This window comes from Falco peregrinus, unplaced genomic scaffold (assembly GCF_023634155.1).
Source record: "Falco peregrinus isolate bFalPer1 unplaced genomic scaffold, bFalPer1.pri scaffold_58, whole genome shotgun sequence".
Classification (NCBI taxonomy): Eukaryota; Metazoa; Chordata; class Aves; order Falconiformes; family Falconidae; genus Falco; species Falco peregrinus.
In genome coordinates this window covers 526,662-540,905 of record NW_026599622.1, presented here as the reverse complement: position 1 = coordinate 540,905, position 14,244 = coordinate 526,662, and the positions used below count along the sequence as shown (strand labels likewise).

At 47.0% G+C, this 14,244-nt stretch overlaps 1 long non-coding RNA gene across 1 annotated transcript; it reads left to right on the top strand.

The window, feature by feature from the left end:
* Window positions 1–10,339: 10,339 nt before the first annotated feature.
* LOC129783602 (uncharacterized) lies at window positions 10,340–13,681 on the top strand. Its single transcript, XR_008745380.1, has 2 exons — window positions 10,340–10,417; window positions 13,641–13,681. It is a non-coding gene; the product is annotated as an uncharacterized LOC129783602 (long non-coding RNA).
* The last annotated feature ends 563 nt before the right edge of the window (window positions 13,682–14,244 follow it).

The window sequence follows — 14,244 nt, the reverse complement described above, 5'->3', positions numbered from 1 at the left end:
GCGGTAAAGGTTCACGGAAAGGTCGTACATTCTTCGCTGGGATCCATATGGGTCCTTTTTCTGTGGAGACGCAAGCATAACCTTTTCCCCATGTAACAAGAGGATGTGGTCCCATAATTTTACCTGTTTCTGGATCTCGGACCAATACTGGGGCTTTAACCCGTGCCTCGACAGAGGTATTTGCAGTGAAATGTCAAACTATTGGTGGGTTGTTATCTATTAAAGAACAATTTAAAAAATTAAAAACATACAATGCTTTCTGTAACCGTTCCTCCGGAATAGCCATTCCCATTCCCCCTTTTTGTTGTTGCAATAGACGTTTTAGAGACTGATGAGACCGTTCAATGAGAGATTGACCAGTGGGGGAATGAGGAATGCCAGTAATATGAGTTATACCCCATAGGGCAAAAAAGGTTTTTATAGTTGTTGAAACATAAGCTGGACCATTATCTGTCTTTATCTTTGAGGGAATACCCAAAGTAGCAAAAGCACGCATTAGATGTCTATGAACATCTCGTGCCTTTTCGCCTGTGTGACAAGAGGCAAACAAGGCACCTGAAAATGTATCAATGGAAGAGTGGATATATTTAAGGTTACCAAATTCAGAATAATGTGTGACATCTGTTTGCCATAACGGTAGGCTTTGTAATCCTCTAGGGTTAACTCCTGCAGCAACTGATGGGAAAGAATGTTTTTGACAATCAGGACAGACAGCAGTAATATTTGACGCTTGTTGAGAAGGAAGGTCAAACTGTCGTTTAAGAGCTCCAGCATTTTGATGGAAAAAAGAGTAACTTAGTTTAGCTTGTGCAATGCGGTCTGGCAGTACTTGAACTGGTAACGGCAATAGATCAGCTCGTCGATTGCCTTCTGCAAGAAAACCAGGTAGCGAGGTGTGAGATCGATCTAATATGCATAACAAAATAAGGCGCAGATCGAGAATCCAAAAGGAAAATAAGTTCCTGTAACAGGGTAAAGAGTTGTGAATGTGAAACACTCCGCAGCACAGAAGCTTCAGCTCGTGTAACAATACCTGCAACATAAGCGGAATCAGTAACAAGGTTGAGTGGTACGTTCCATTTTCGGAAAACACGAACAACTGCATTCAGTTCTACTATTTGAGGTGAACCGGAGACTGTCTCTATGTCCGAATCCCATCGTCTCCGTTGATCATCCCACCATAGGAGAACAGATTTATGTGATTTGCCTGATCCATCTGTAAACACAGTAAGTGCCTGTAAGGGTTGTTTGCTTCTTTTGGGTTTTAACATCAGACGAAAGTCAATGTTAAACAGTTTGTGTGAAGGTGGATGGGAAGTTATTTCACCTGTATAGTTGGCAAGTGCCATAACAAAGGTGTCTGATTGCTGAATTCTTCATTTACAAATATGAGGCAGATTTCCTTAGTTGTTCTTCAAAAAAAAGTGAGTGTATGTAGGTAGGCCAATGCAGTGTGGCAACAGATAAGCTGCCAGTTCACATACTAGTTGCTCTTGGGTCTCTGTTTCTGTATGTGTGAATTTTGGTATCTCAGACTAGTGATGTGCGGATATACAAAAAAATATAAAGTACACTTTTCAAAGATTTGTGTGTGTGTGTGTGTGTATGTGTTGGTCTGTATCCATTTGTTATTTTGGTGTATACGGATTGCTTTATTCCAGGGATTACCTGTTTGTTGCATAGTGTTTAGCATAGTGAGGCACGTTCTTTGTGCCTAGTCAACGTGGTGATGAAAAATATGTTATTGGTAATTAAAGAAGCAGAAAAGTTTCACCTTCTTTTGATTTTGTAATTTCATTAATAATGTGTGTGAAGAAATAACAATGTACATGATATTATCTTGGGAGAAATATTGGAGGCTTAGGAAGGTAGTATTGGAATGTAACATTTTCTTGGTATTTACAGGGAGAAATGACCTAACACGAAAGACCTAATACAAAACCTTGTGAATATAAATTGGAAGTGCTACATGTAAAGGTAGACATGCTCATAGGTACAATATATAAGTAAACACGCAGTGCGGCATTTAGAAGTACCTTGCAAGTTACAGGTGACAAGATATAGATAAATATTTTGCATTTTCAGGAAAGTAAAATGTGTTGGTGTTTATGGCAGAATTATGGGGTGGTTTGGCTTCACCTGGCAGTGGTGAGGATAGGAGCTCATGTAATAATATATCCCCTTGCTGGCGGTGCAGTAGAGAGGTACAAGCAGCTTGGAGAGTGTTGTGCCTGGAATATGCCAAACGCATAGCAATGCATATTGATGGTGTCTTGGAGATAAGGAAAGAAGAGTTAGGCCTGGATTGAAAAGTAAATATGGGAGAGGACAAGGCTTTAAGATAGTTTCATTCCAATAATCGTAATGCCTTAAAAACATGATCTGTGCAGTACTTTTTTGATATGGAACAAGTATGTACCTGCAGAAACAGCCTCGTATCGTACATTTTAATTCTGGTAGGGTGGAAATGCTGAGATGTAATAATGAAAGAAAAATTCTTAAAAAATTGGCCATTACCGCCATTTAAGACTACTTTCCGTTCCAACAGCATGTCAAAATACTGAGACAAAAGAACAGCCCCTTGAGTAGCTTGGTGCCTGGGCGCATGTCTGAATCACCATGTGTCTGCCAGCCTAGGCGTTGGTTTCTGTCAGTCTGGCCTGTTATCAGAACATTCTCATTAATAAAAATTAATATCCCTTAGATATTATGATTCTATAACTTGATTTTTAGGCTGGTGATGTAATGTTTGTTTTATCTAGGCTGGTTTTATGCCATCTGATTAATGGTTAATAAGGGCTGTTCCCTCTTTGAAATTGCACCTTAGAGGAAAACATTTGTTCCCACACATCCATCCCCCACCCCAAGGGGCTGTATGGAGTGTATGGGATTACAACTGATAAGATCTTAAATGTTATCTGTTTGTTCCTTCTCATATCTTTTAATAAAGATGGGAATTGACAGTTGACCATAAATCCATATAATTTTTTTCTTCATTAAGATTATAACATGGAATTTGTATTCATCTTCCTTTGGACAAGTGACTAATGCTGAGCAGGAATGGTTAATCCATTTTTTAGTTTCATGAAGTATATCTGCAGAAGAAGGTGGTAATTAATGGCATTCAATGTAAACAAAGATTTTAAAAAATAATTGTCTAACAACCTTTTTTGGACAGGTAAGTACCTGGCATAGCATTTGAAACTTCTTAGTAGCTGCTACTATAGTAGACTTAATACTCATTATTACGAAGCTCAAATGTTGTTTAGGTACCTTAACTGTGAATTTCAGAGCTTAATTTAAGCTTAGATTTTTTTTTCTAGGATTAAGGTTGCTGTCTAGAATCTTTCCACCATAGAATTTAACCCCTTAAACACGCAGAGTGGAAAATTTGGTTTATACTGTGGACTCTATCACAAAAGTACAGTATTGGGCTAATGAAAAGTTAAATAATGTACCACTATCCTATGAGTTAATAAGAGGAAAAAAAGCTGCTTATCAGTATGTTCTGTCTTAGCTTAACAAATGAAGAGACAGACTGAGTGACAGTTCACTTAACTAATTTTCTGTTAACTAAAGTTTTAGCTGTCATCATCGGGAAGTCCCCATTCTCTCATATTCTGGCTGCTTGTGGTTTAGCCTAACAAACTGGAAGCAACCTTTATAAAGGAAAGTAAATGGTGTATCTAAATCTAGCTTTCATCATTAAAAAAACCAGAAAACACAGGAAATGGAAAAATTTAGTAAATAATTTATATTTTCCTGGATTTGTTTTACATAATGCTGATTAAAGACATTGAGTTGACCATGGTGTCCTCTATTTAAGACAGAGGCAGTACCAGACTTGCTACTGATTTGAAGAATCAGTCAGCAATACGCAGGCGAGCGGAGGTTATCTTTATTCGGCAGCGCTGGGTGCATGGGGGATCGCTCCGCCAAAGTCATGCACCCCGAGGTGACTTTTCAGTCCCCCCTTGATACAAGCTACTCAGACCTATTCATTAGTTTTCCAAGAAATTGTTTACATATTCATTCCAATTCTGGGAATTCATTTACGTATCTCGTGCCTGCAGAGTCTATTCCTCAGGGGCCATGTTTAAAGTCTTTGTCTTCGCCACGTTGCATGTACAACAGGAATCTAAGACAGAATGTCCCTTCTGAAGATAACCAACCCAAGGACTTAGCAGTCTGTGCATCCGTCATGTGGCAGTAAGGGTCCTCGGACATCTCCCGACTTTTAACTAAACGTAGGTGCGTCATCCTTTAGATAAGTGGTACAGCATTCGCTATTCATTCCCCCCTTTTCTAACAACTTCTGCAAATTCTTTTGCAACTACAAAAATCATTATGCCTTATGATCATTCCTTGACAGCACCAAACAAAACATTGAAGTAATATACATATTATTCCTAAAACTATTACAATAAGTATTATAACAAAAGCATGCTTTAACCATTCCAAATTAGGTAACCGCGAAGTCAGTTTGTTCCATATAGTTTCAAAACTCCATGAGAAATTGTCTTTAGTAATTTCATGCAGGATCTGCACCGTGTTCCATATCTTACGGATGTCTGTTTAATCATTCCATCCATCAGATTGGGAACAAGTATTTTGTCCTGGCTTTCCAGGACATGTTCCTCCTGTCTTGTTTTAGCTTTCTAATGACAGTTATTATCACTTTTCATAACTACTGTGGTGGTTAGGTTTAATATTTGTAAATCAAACCTGGGACCCAACTTATAAGTTTTATTATCAAATAGGTAATATCCTCCACCATAGGTTGGTTTTTTCCAAAAGTCTGGCCATGTAGGCCATTTGCCATCTAGATAATTCCAGTTTTGGGAGGCCACCCCATACAGGGGTGTTATCAGGCCTCCCTTAGGAAGAGAGGTACGTATCCAGCATTCCTTAGCTTTCGTGGCATTAACAATTCTTTGGAGTGTTGAAGACGGGTATTGTTTATCCATGTTTCAGTTTCTAACATCTCTACAGCTATTACAATTAAGATCAGAATAACTCTACACAAATATCCCTGATCCTTTTGACAGTCCATTGTGTTTCTAGAAGTTATTAAAATTAAAAAAATTATTACTATTACAATTATGATCTAATAAATCGTAGTTTCATGGGTCCTGCTGAGGTGACAGCCCATGATTTCTCAGAAGCCTTCTTTGTCCAAGAGTAGTGAATCCAGGCTGGTTGTTCTCTTATCCTGACGGCGGTGAAGGTTGTCAGCAGCACCTGATAGGGTCCTTCCCACTTTTCTTCTAAAGGTTTCCCTGAAGAAGTCTTTATATACATATAGTCACCAGTTTTAAAGGAGTGGATTGGTTGATCTAACCCCCTGGCCCTTGCTCCCAATATCTGTTTATTTATAACCTTTAATTGTCCCTGGAGGGCCTTCACATATTCACACAAATATCCCTCTCCCAGCTGTCTCAGATCTTGTTCAGCAAATTGTAACTGATATGGTCTCCTGTATACTATTTCGAAAGGGCTTAAATTTTCCTTTGTCCTTGGCTTAGTTCGGATTCTTAATAATGCTAAAGGGAGAGATTGTAGCCAAGTTAGATTTGTTTCTTGCCTTATTTTTGCTATTTGTTTTTAATTAAACGGTTCATTTTTTCCACTTGTCCACTTGCTTGAGGCCTATAAGGAGTATGTAATTGCCAATCTATTCCTAACACTGTACTCACTTGTATTGTTTTGTCACAAAAGTGTGAGCCTCTGTCAGAAGAGATTGTTGCCAGTACCCCAAAACGGGGAATAATCTCATTCAACAATCCCTTCATTACCTCTCTTGCTTTGTTTGACAAGGAAAAGCTTCTGGCCAACCTGAAAATGTATCAGTCATAACTAATAAATATTGGCACCCCCCTTTTTCTTGGGAGTTCAGAAAAATCAACTTGCCACTGTTATCCTGGATAATTTCGTCTACTAATGTTCACTAGTTTTATTCTATTTGTTACATTGGGATTATTATGTAAAGACACTTCGCGTTGCTGAGTCACCTGCTTTATTGTACTGTATAAGTTTTGCCCTATCAATTTTTGATTTAGCCTTTTATATAAAGTATCAGCTCCCCAATGAGTCTTATTATATTCTGTTAGGGCTGTGGTCCATATTAAATTGGATGGTACCACTATACGGCCATCTGCCAAATAAGCCCACTTATTTAATTTTATTTTACGATTCATGTCCTGAATTAGCTTTAGGTCTTCTTTAGAATAGTTTGGTTCCTGATCTGCACTTACAGTTTGGATTTTACCGTCTGGCATTAAGGATAATTCCTCTTTTCCTACTTTCTCTGCTGCTCGTCTGGCCCCGTGGTCAGCCAGGCAGTTTCCAATCTCCAAATCAGTGCCTCAATGGGTCATCTTACGTTCTTCCTTCCTGGATGACCCTCTTATAACAGAGGGGGCCATTCCTCACATCAGGGACTGGCATGGCACATGTTCCCACCGCTCAACGCCTACTGGGTTGCAGCCAACAGCGGAGCTCAAGATTCTTCTTGGTGGCAAACACAGAGGCCAACCCAGTCTTGCCCTTGACTATGGTAGGAGGCACCTGACCAACCTTATTCCTTGTACTTCGTTGTCAATGCAGTTTCATCTGCACATCCCATAACAAGTCACTGTCATGGCAAAACACACAGATTTACATTAGTAGAACTACTACAGAGTGTATTTTATTTCAGTTTTCATGCCAATATCCCCTACAGCCCCGCTGACCAAGGGATATTGTTTTACCTGAGCTAGACAGGCCTTCCCCTTATCATTTTTACTGTAGCAGGTAAAGCATTTTTTTTGCCTTACCTGGAATTTATTTCCAGATATACCTGGTTATAGATTTCCTTTACTTCAGGGAGGTCTTCTTTTCCACTTTTCTGTTGAATTAAAGATAAGCTCAAGATTTCAATTAATTGATTATTTTTAGCCTTTAGTTTCATTTCTCCTTCTTTAAACGTCCAGATCTTCTAATAAATCTCATCCCAACAAAGATTTTGGTGAATTTAGCATTCTTATTGTTTTCTTAGTTTGTATTTTAAAGGTTTCAGAATGTTTTCCTGGTGGCCAGCAGCTCCCCCACAACTGTAACAAATACTTTTCACTGAAGTTTAACATCAAATAAGTTGGTTTTGCATTCACTAAAAATTCCACCTCATTTTTCCTAGTCCCTAGTTCACCAGAACCCCTTGCTGGTTCTTTAGCTGAGGGCAATCTCGCTTCCAGTGTCCACTTTCCCTACAATATGCACAGTGATCCGATCCCATAGGAGAGGGATTCACTCTTTCACTTCTGCCCAGCTCTTCTTCTCTCACCTTCTATACGTGTTCCCTGTTCCTTCTATCAACTTTTCTACATCACGATTACCTTAGTAAAAATCAACTCAAACCTCTATCCAGGCCTATTCACAACCAACTTTCCAACATCTAAATTTCCCCATCCATCCGAGATTCACCTTCACTCTCCTCAGACCCGCTGCCTGCCCTAGAGGGGCCGTTACCGGTCCTGTTGTGCTGCAAATGCTGCAGCAATCGGGGTGACATTGTCAGGTCCTTCTGCTCAATTGTCAGCAAGAGCAACCCCCTCCTCCCCACCATCAGAGGGGTTCGGGGCAGGAGATGCTCTTCCTGCTCTGCAGGTTACACAAGCCTGCCTCTGCTACAGCACTTCTGTTTTAACTCTTTCTGACCCTGAATGCAAATCTGCTCCTTGTTGCTTTAAGTCTGCGTTCTTACATACCATGCCTTCGCAGGCAAACAGCAAACACCCTGCCATGCGTCCCGCAGGGCTCAGCCGCACCTTCGAGGGGCGACGGGGCTTTGTACAAACTCACCCCGATACTTTAACACTTTCACAGGGTCTAGATAGCGGCGGGAGGGGAGGGAGGGAGGTGGTAAGGGCTGCTGCGGGGGGGGGGGCAGGGGGGGCGGTGGAGGTATATACGCAGGGGGAGAGGTAGGGATCTCATCCTCACTTCTATTCTTCTTCTTTTCCCCCCGTTGTTTTCTTTTAACGGGAACAAAAGGGCCCTAGTTTCAGACCCTACCCATAAGGAAGCATACTCACTTTCCTCCGGGCTAAAGGGGTCTTTTGAATTCACATATCTATTCAAAGCCCGGCATATCCAGTCTTCAGGTGCCCCGAAGACTGGTCGGTAGAGGTGGTCGCCCCTGATTTGTTTCCCACCCCAAACTTCCATACAGTAGCGTATCAATCTTACTTTACTCTTACCCTGCCTAGAAGGGTACGCATCCCAAAATTTTATCATGAGTCCTAGCGGACTCTCCGGTGGTATCTGTGGGAGCCTAATCTGGACCCCAGAACCACCCATGGGATCAGAGGGCTTGCTTTTCCTCTGTCCCGTCTTCCGAGGCGCCTTCTTTCACTCACGCACTCGCTTCCCCTGGTTCGTGGCGCAGCCCCTCGCGGGGTCTGGAAACCGCACTACTGAGGGTCCGCACTCACTTCGCCCTCCCTGGGCGTCGCACACAAGCACGCTTCAGGATACCCAGCCCCAACCGAACGGTGAACCGGCCTATACTCACGCGTCCTGCGTCTTCATTCGGGCTTCGTGCACAAAGGTTATGGGGTAACCGGTTTTATTTGCGTACTGTCACATTTGAGGTTCGTCGGTAAAGGATTTGGCGTAGAAGCACCCTGACAAGGGCCGCTTATCCAGCGGGGCGCCTCCCCTGCCACGGACCTCAGGCCAGACTGCCCTTATCCGAGTCACGGCACCAAAATTGTTAGAGTTCACCTGTCCAATGAAATGACAGAGACTGGCCAATTAGAAAATGTGATTTATTAAAGCAAGCGACAAGTAAGCAAAACAGCGCTGGGCGGCCGGGGAGTCTCCTGCTCCACCAGCGGCGCGCAAATTCAAGCAAGCTGAGCAGCTCGTTTTATCTTCCCCGAGGTCGCTTCTGACACCTTCAGTAGCCCCTCTGCTGCTTCTGTTATCCTGGTTTCTCGTCAGACAGGACGTTCCCATGCTTGGTGCAGCAAGATAACATTGTGGAAACGTCTCTTCTTGTTAAACAGGACGTTCTTAAGGCCACCACGATGGGTTCCTTCCTCTTGCTTACCTTGGTCGGTCAGCAAATTCCCTTTAGTTACTTATTACAGTACCAGCCCAGGAGAGAGGGGAGGCTGCTGCAGCCCCCCCCGGCTCCGGCCAAGGAAGTGTGTTCCAGTGGGCACACGCGTGCCGAGCGGGCATGCCCGCCACACACACGTGTGCATGCAGGTAGGGTCAGCGCTGGGTTATGCGGTGTACACACCCGCACAGGCAGGCAGAGGCAGCCCCTAGCCCCTGGTGCCTGTAAGCCCGCCGCAGGGGGCTGCGCTTTTCCAGCGCCGGGTGGGCACCGGGGCCCGGGGGGCAGCGATCTCGCTCGGGCTCTCGGCAGCGGAGCTCGGCAGCAGCCCGGGCTGCGAGAGGGGGGCGGCTCGGGGGGCGCGGGGCCACCCGGGGCGGGGGGACACCCCTCCCGGCCGGCGGGCGGTCCGGCACCGGTGCCGCGGGCTGGAGCGACCCCGCCCGCCCCTCCGTCGGGGCCAGCCGGCGGCTGGAAGCCGGTGGCCGCCCCCCGCCCCCCCGCGCCGCGGTGCGCTCGCTGCGGGGTGCGCCGGCGGGGCCGCTGTGCCCGGGCCGCAGAGCCCGCACGGCAGCCGGGGAGGGCTCCGCCGTCCCCCCCCCGCCCTGCCCGGGGGCGGCTGCGGGAGCGGCGCGGGCGAGCCGGGGGAGCTGCGGGTGACGGGCGCCCCCCGAGCGGCTGCGGAGGACGGGCACGACCGCGGCAGAGGCCGCGAGTGCGGCGTGAAGGTGCCGGTCAGCCGGAGCCGCCTCCCGCGGGGGGCCCGGGCTCGCTGCCGGGTCTCCGCGCGGTCGGGGCTGTGGCTGCCGAGGTTCGAGACGTTTCGCCGCCGCCCCTCGGCCCGACACGCTCCTGCGACGGCGGCGCTGGCCGTGCCCGGCTCGGGGGAGCCGTTTGCCAGCCGGAGAGCGGACCCCTTCTCCGGGAGAGGCCGGAGCGAGGCGGCGAGCGCCGGGGAGCGCGCAGGGAAGGGAGCGGGCAGCCCTGCGCAGGGGGCGAACCCGGGGGCTGCGCCGCGGCTCCGCACTCGCGGCTCCGCCTCAGCCGCCGGCAGCCCCCGCAGAGCCGCCCCCGGCCCCGCACCGCGCCGCGCCGCAGGCAGCCCCCGGCGCCCCGGGAAGCGTTGCGGACCGACGGCTTGCACGTCGGTGGTCAGCAGAAGGCAGCTCTGCGCCTTAAGTGGCAGCGTAGAGGAAAGATGTGTCTGCAGCGAAGCAGCGGAGCGGGTCCGGGGGACAGCGCGTGTCGCAGGCGCTTGGCAGCACACGGCCTCGGGAGGGGGAACAGACGCCATGGGGCAAGCTGGGGCACGAGGTAAGCTCAAGGAGAACCAGTTGGTTAATGGGACCAAACAGAAATTACTTGAACTGTGCATGAACACTTGAGTGAAAGTAAAGACCGCTGTGCCTTTAAATGGGGATGAGGCTCGTAAGACCCAGTGAGGATTAAGTGTGACTAAAGGTCATCGTAAACGGTTTTTCCAGGGGTATAAAGTATTTTCCTGTCGCGAAGAGCTGTGCTAGCTTTGTGGGTTTGCCCCCCAGCTCCCGTCCCCGCAGACACGCGTAGCTGGTCCCTCGGCCGTGCGGGTGCTCGGTCCGTTGCGCGGCGGGCGATGGGATCCGGCCGTTGGACGGCAGCATCAGGTCCCGAGGAGACGGTCGCTGCCAGCCCCGGCCGGGCTCGGCGCTCGGAGGGGCTGCGCGACGTCCCGGTGCGGCAGCGGCCCTTCCCGGGGCTCGCCCCCCGTCTGGGTGCGAGGGGGGTGGCGGCCCGGCGGGTGGCGGGCCTGCCGGGGTGGGAGATGCGGCTCCAGGTGCTTTGCCCGCCGGCCCGGACGGTGCTTTCGCCTCTCGTTACGCGTTCGGGGGAGGCAGGAGGGTCGCCGTTACCGTCAGCGAGCCCGTGCTGCCGCCGCTGCCCGGCGCCGGGGCTGTGTGGCATCCCGGGGTGGCGGGGAGCGGAGCGATGCGCCTCGTCCTTGCAGGGTGCTGAGCTGCCCTTCCCCGGGGCCAGGGCTCGCTGCCGCTTCCAGCTGCACAGGATTTGGTCCCGCAGCCTCAGGGTGAGGGCTGGATTTTCGCGAAACGAGGAGGAGCTGCTGGCACCTTCTGTACTGGCGGGCGGCTTGATTTCTTGCTGTGCTTTTCATAGATTTTTAATAGCCCGGTGGAGTACAAATTGTAAAGGAAACTTGATACGCAGAGTTTTAGAGTTTGAAGAGAGATTATTCACCCTCCAGCTGTCGTGAGGTTTCACCTCTCCTTCCTGGCAGGACTGATCTTCCAGTTAGAAGTGAAACAAGGTCAAACGGTTAAGAAAAAAGGTTTCCTTCTGTCAGGGCGAATCTAAATCAATCAAATTCCCGGGCACCAAAGTGTGTTGTGTAACAAATGTGAGTGCAAAGGTAAGCACGTAGCTACCGGTAGCAGAAGAGCATGTGCGAGAGAAGTTGTGGGTCTTCTCTCTAACACCTTGCTCTTTGCGCTGTTCTGCAAATTTGCCTGGATTTTAAGTATGGACAGAAGAGGGAGAGACCGAACATATGCATTTGATTTACTTAATAGAAAATACCTTGGCAGAAAGACATGCTTGTGCTGTGTATTCTGTTAGAGTTTGGCTTTTTAAAATACTCATATGTTCTGTCTAATGAAAAGCTGGTAGTATCTCCCATTCACCTAAGAATATATGTTCAAACATAGCTTGAGGTATGCTGCTAATCACGTTAAGAAAAATGTCTAGCTTAATATCAAACTAGCTAAAGTGCAGTCACTGGGGAATATCTCGGTGCTTGTAAACTTTAATTTAAAGAGTGCTATGAGGCTGGATTACCCGATAACCAGAACAATTGAAACAGCAGTATAAACCCTCTTTTTTGAAGGAAGACTGCAGGTCACTTTGAACAGCATAGAATCATAGAATCATTTAGGTTGGAAAAGTCCTGTAAGATCATTGAGTCCAGCCATTAACCCAACACTGCCAAGCCCATCACTAAACTGTGTCCCTGAGCACCACATCTACACCTCTTTGAAATGCCTCCAGGGATGGTGAGGCCACCCCGAAACTTCCCTGGGCAGCTGGTTCCAGGCCTTGACAACCCTTTCAGTGAAGAATTTTTTCCTAATGTCCAATCTAAACCTCCCCTGGGGCAGCCTGAGGCCGTTTCCTCTTGTCCTATCCCTTGTATCCTTGTTGGATCTGGTAGAAATGATCCCCAAATGGCAGTGTGTAAAGGATTAATTTAAATTCCAGATTCTGGTTGCCTGGCATTAGCAAAAATAAAGCTTTTGTGTTATTTCTCTTAACAGTTAAAAATTAGATGCAGGAAAAATAAAGAGAAACACTAAATACTGCATTTCCACCCCCCCACCCCCCCCACCCCCCCCCCGCCCGCATTTACCTTTTGGTAAAACAGAACTAATTTGCTCTCCTATCTGCTGTGCATCCTGGTGCTGAGCTAATCTTTTCTGTGCCCTAGATTGTTATTAGCCTTGCTTGCTTATTACTGAAAGATTTACTTTCTAGGACTCCTTTTAATTCCATTTGGTCCTACACTGCCTTTTGTCTTAAATGTTATTTTTTTGTAGTGTCCTTTGAAAGATTCTTGGCCTTTTCTAACCTGGGACAAATTTATAGTAGCCTGGTCGAGTTTTCCTAATCGTTAATGATCTTCCCAGCAGGATATGTTCTTTGTCTTCTTCCTAACTTGATTCAGGACACATTCTGTTTTGAAGTGCCCTTACCCTTGAGCCATTGTGCTGGGATTTAGTGTATTGACCCAAACTCTAGTAGATTTTTCTTGAGGCTTTTCTGTGTCACTTTGCACAGCACTGGTAAGATACCTGCTGTCAAAGTGCCTGCATTTTAGTAATAACTCCTTGGCATTGTTAAAGTAAGTATGTTTAAATTTTCCTTTGGCCGACTCATCTGTTTTAATTCCTTAAGTATTCAGATTTGTTCTGAGACAGGTCGAGGAAAGGAGCACTTGTTCTTTACAGAGGATGAAATAGCAGAAATAAATGTGTAAATAGGCATGACCATTAGGCCGTTAGGGGTGTTTCTATGAGTATGCCTGCTATGCCCAGAATGGTGTAAGAACAGTAATCCGCTTTGCAGATTTGGCTGTATGACCATATCACTATGTTTAGAGGTGCAGGCATCAATAGATGCAAGTGTTTTCACAGAATTAAGAAAACCATCTTGTCCATGCAGTCCAGCCATAAATGATGCAGAGAACAACAAATAATAGAAAAAAAAATGTCTTTTCAGAGGCATATGAGTAAATAGAGTATTCTGTGCTGTCCTGTACACGCATGTGTGTACATGTATTCGTAGCCAGTGAGTCGTGGCTCCTAAGCCTGATTTAAAAACTGAATGAGTTCATTATAATCCCCTCCTCCCCCGCCCTCCCCCCCCCCCCCCCAAATAAAAATCTCTGAGGAATCAATCTAATCTGCTTTGCTAAATGAACATGTGAAAGTGCTTACCAGGGATAAACCTGGGGACTCTACATATTTCTCTCTTTTTCCTCCAACAGAATGAAAACACCTTTGAGACAATAAAGGAGTTGGAAGAGGAGCCAGTGTGTCCCATTCAGTATTCTCTGTGTATCTGCGTGCACCGCTTCCCCTGTTTGGTTTCTGATCGAGACGGGAAGGACAGGGAGGGTGTAAGGACATTGCAACTCTCAGAGAGAAGATAGGCTTTTGTGCTGGCTTCAGGCAGTTCTGAGCTCTTTGGGGCTTAAATCTCCCCAGGATGGGTGTGATGTTGTCTACTCCAGGGCAAATGGAGAGGAGGAGGGGCGCCTGGAGGGAGGACCCCTGGCGCAGGGGACACCCTGAGCATCAGAAGGTGTTGGAACCAGTGATGACTAGAGCTGTGACCAGGGGGGACCTCTCAGATTTCTCTGCATGTGGTACCCCAGTTGCTGGGACGTACATGAAGCAGAGGTTGTGCGGTGTGGTGGGAGGGTGACTTGGTTTGCAAAGGGGGAGCTCAGGCCAAGCCCCTGCAAGGCAGGTAGAACTGCAGATCCTCCCTGTGCTTCGTGTTCACCTTGCCTGTGACAACGTGCCGCAGAGAAGCTGAGCACAGCCCTTTGCTGACGCCCAGCAGCTTGTGCTCCCTGCTGTGCCCCT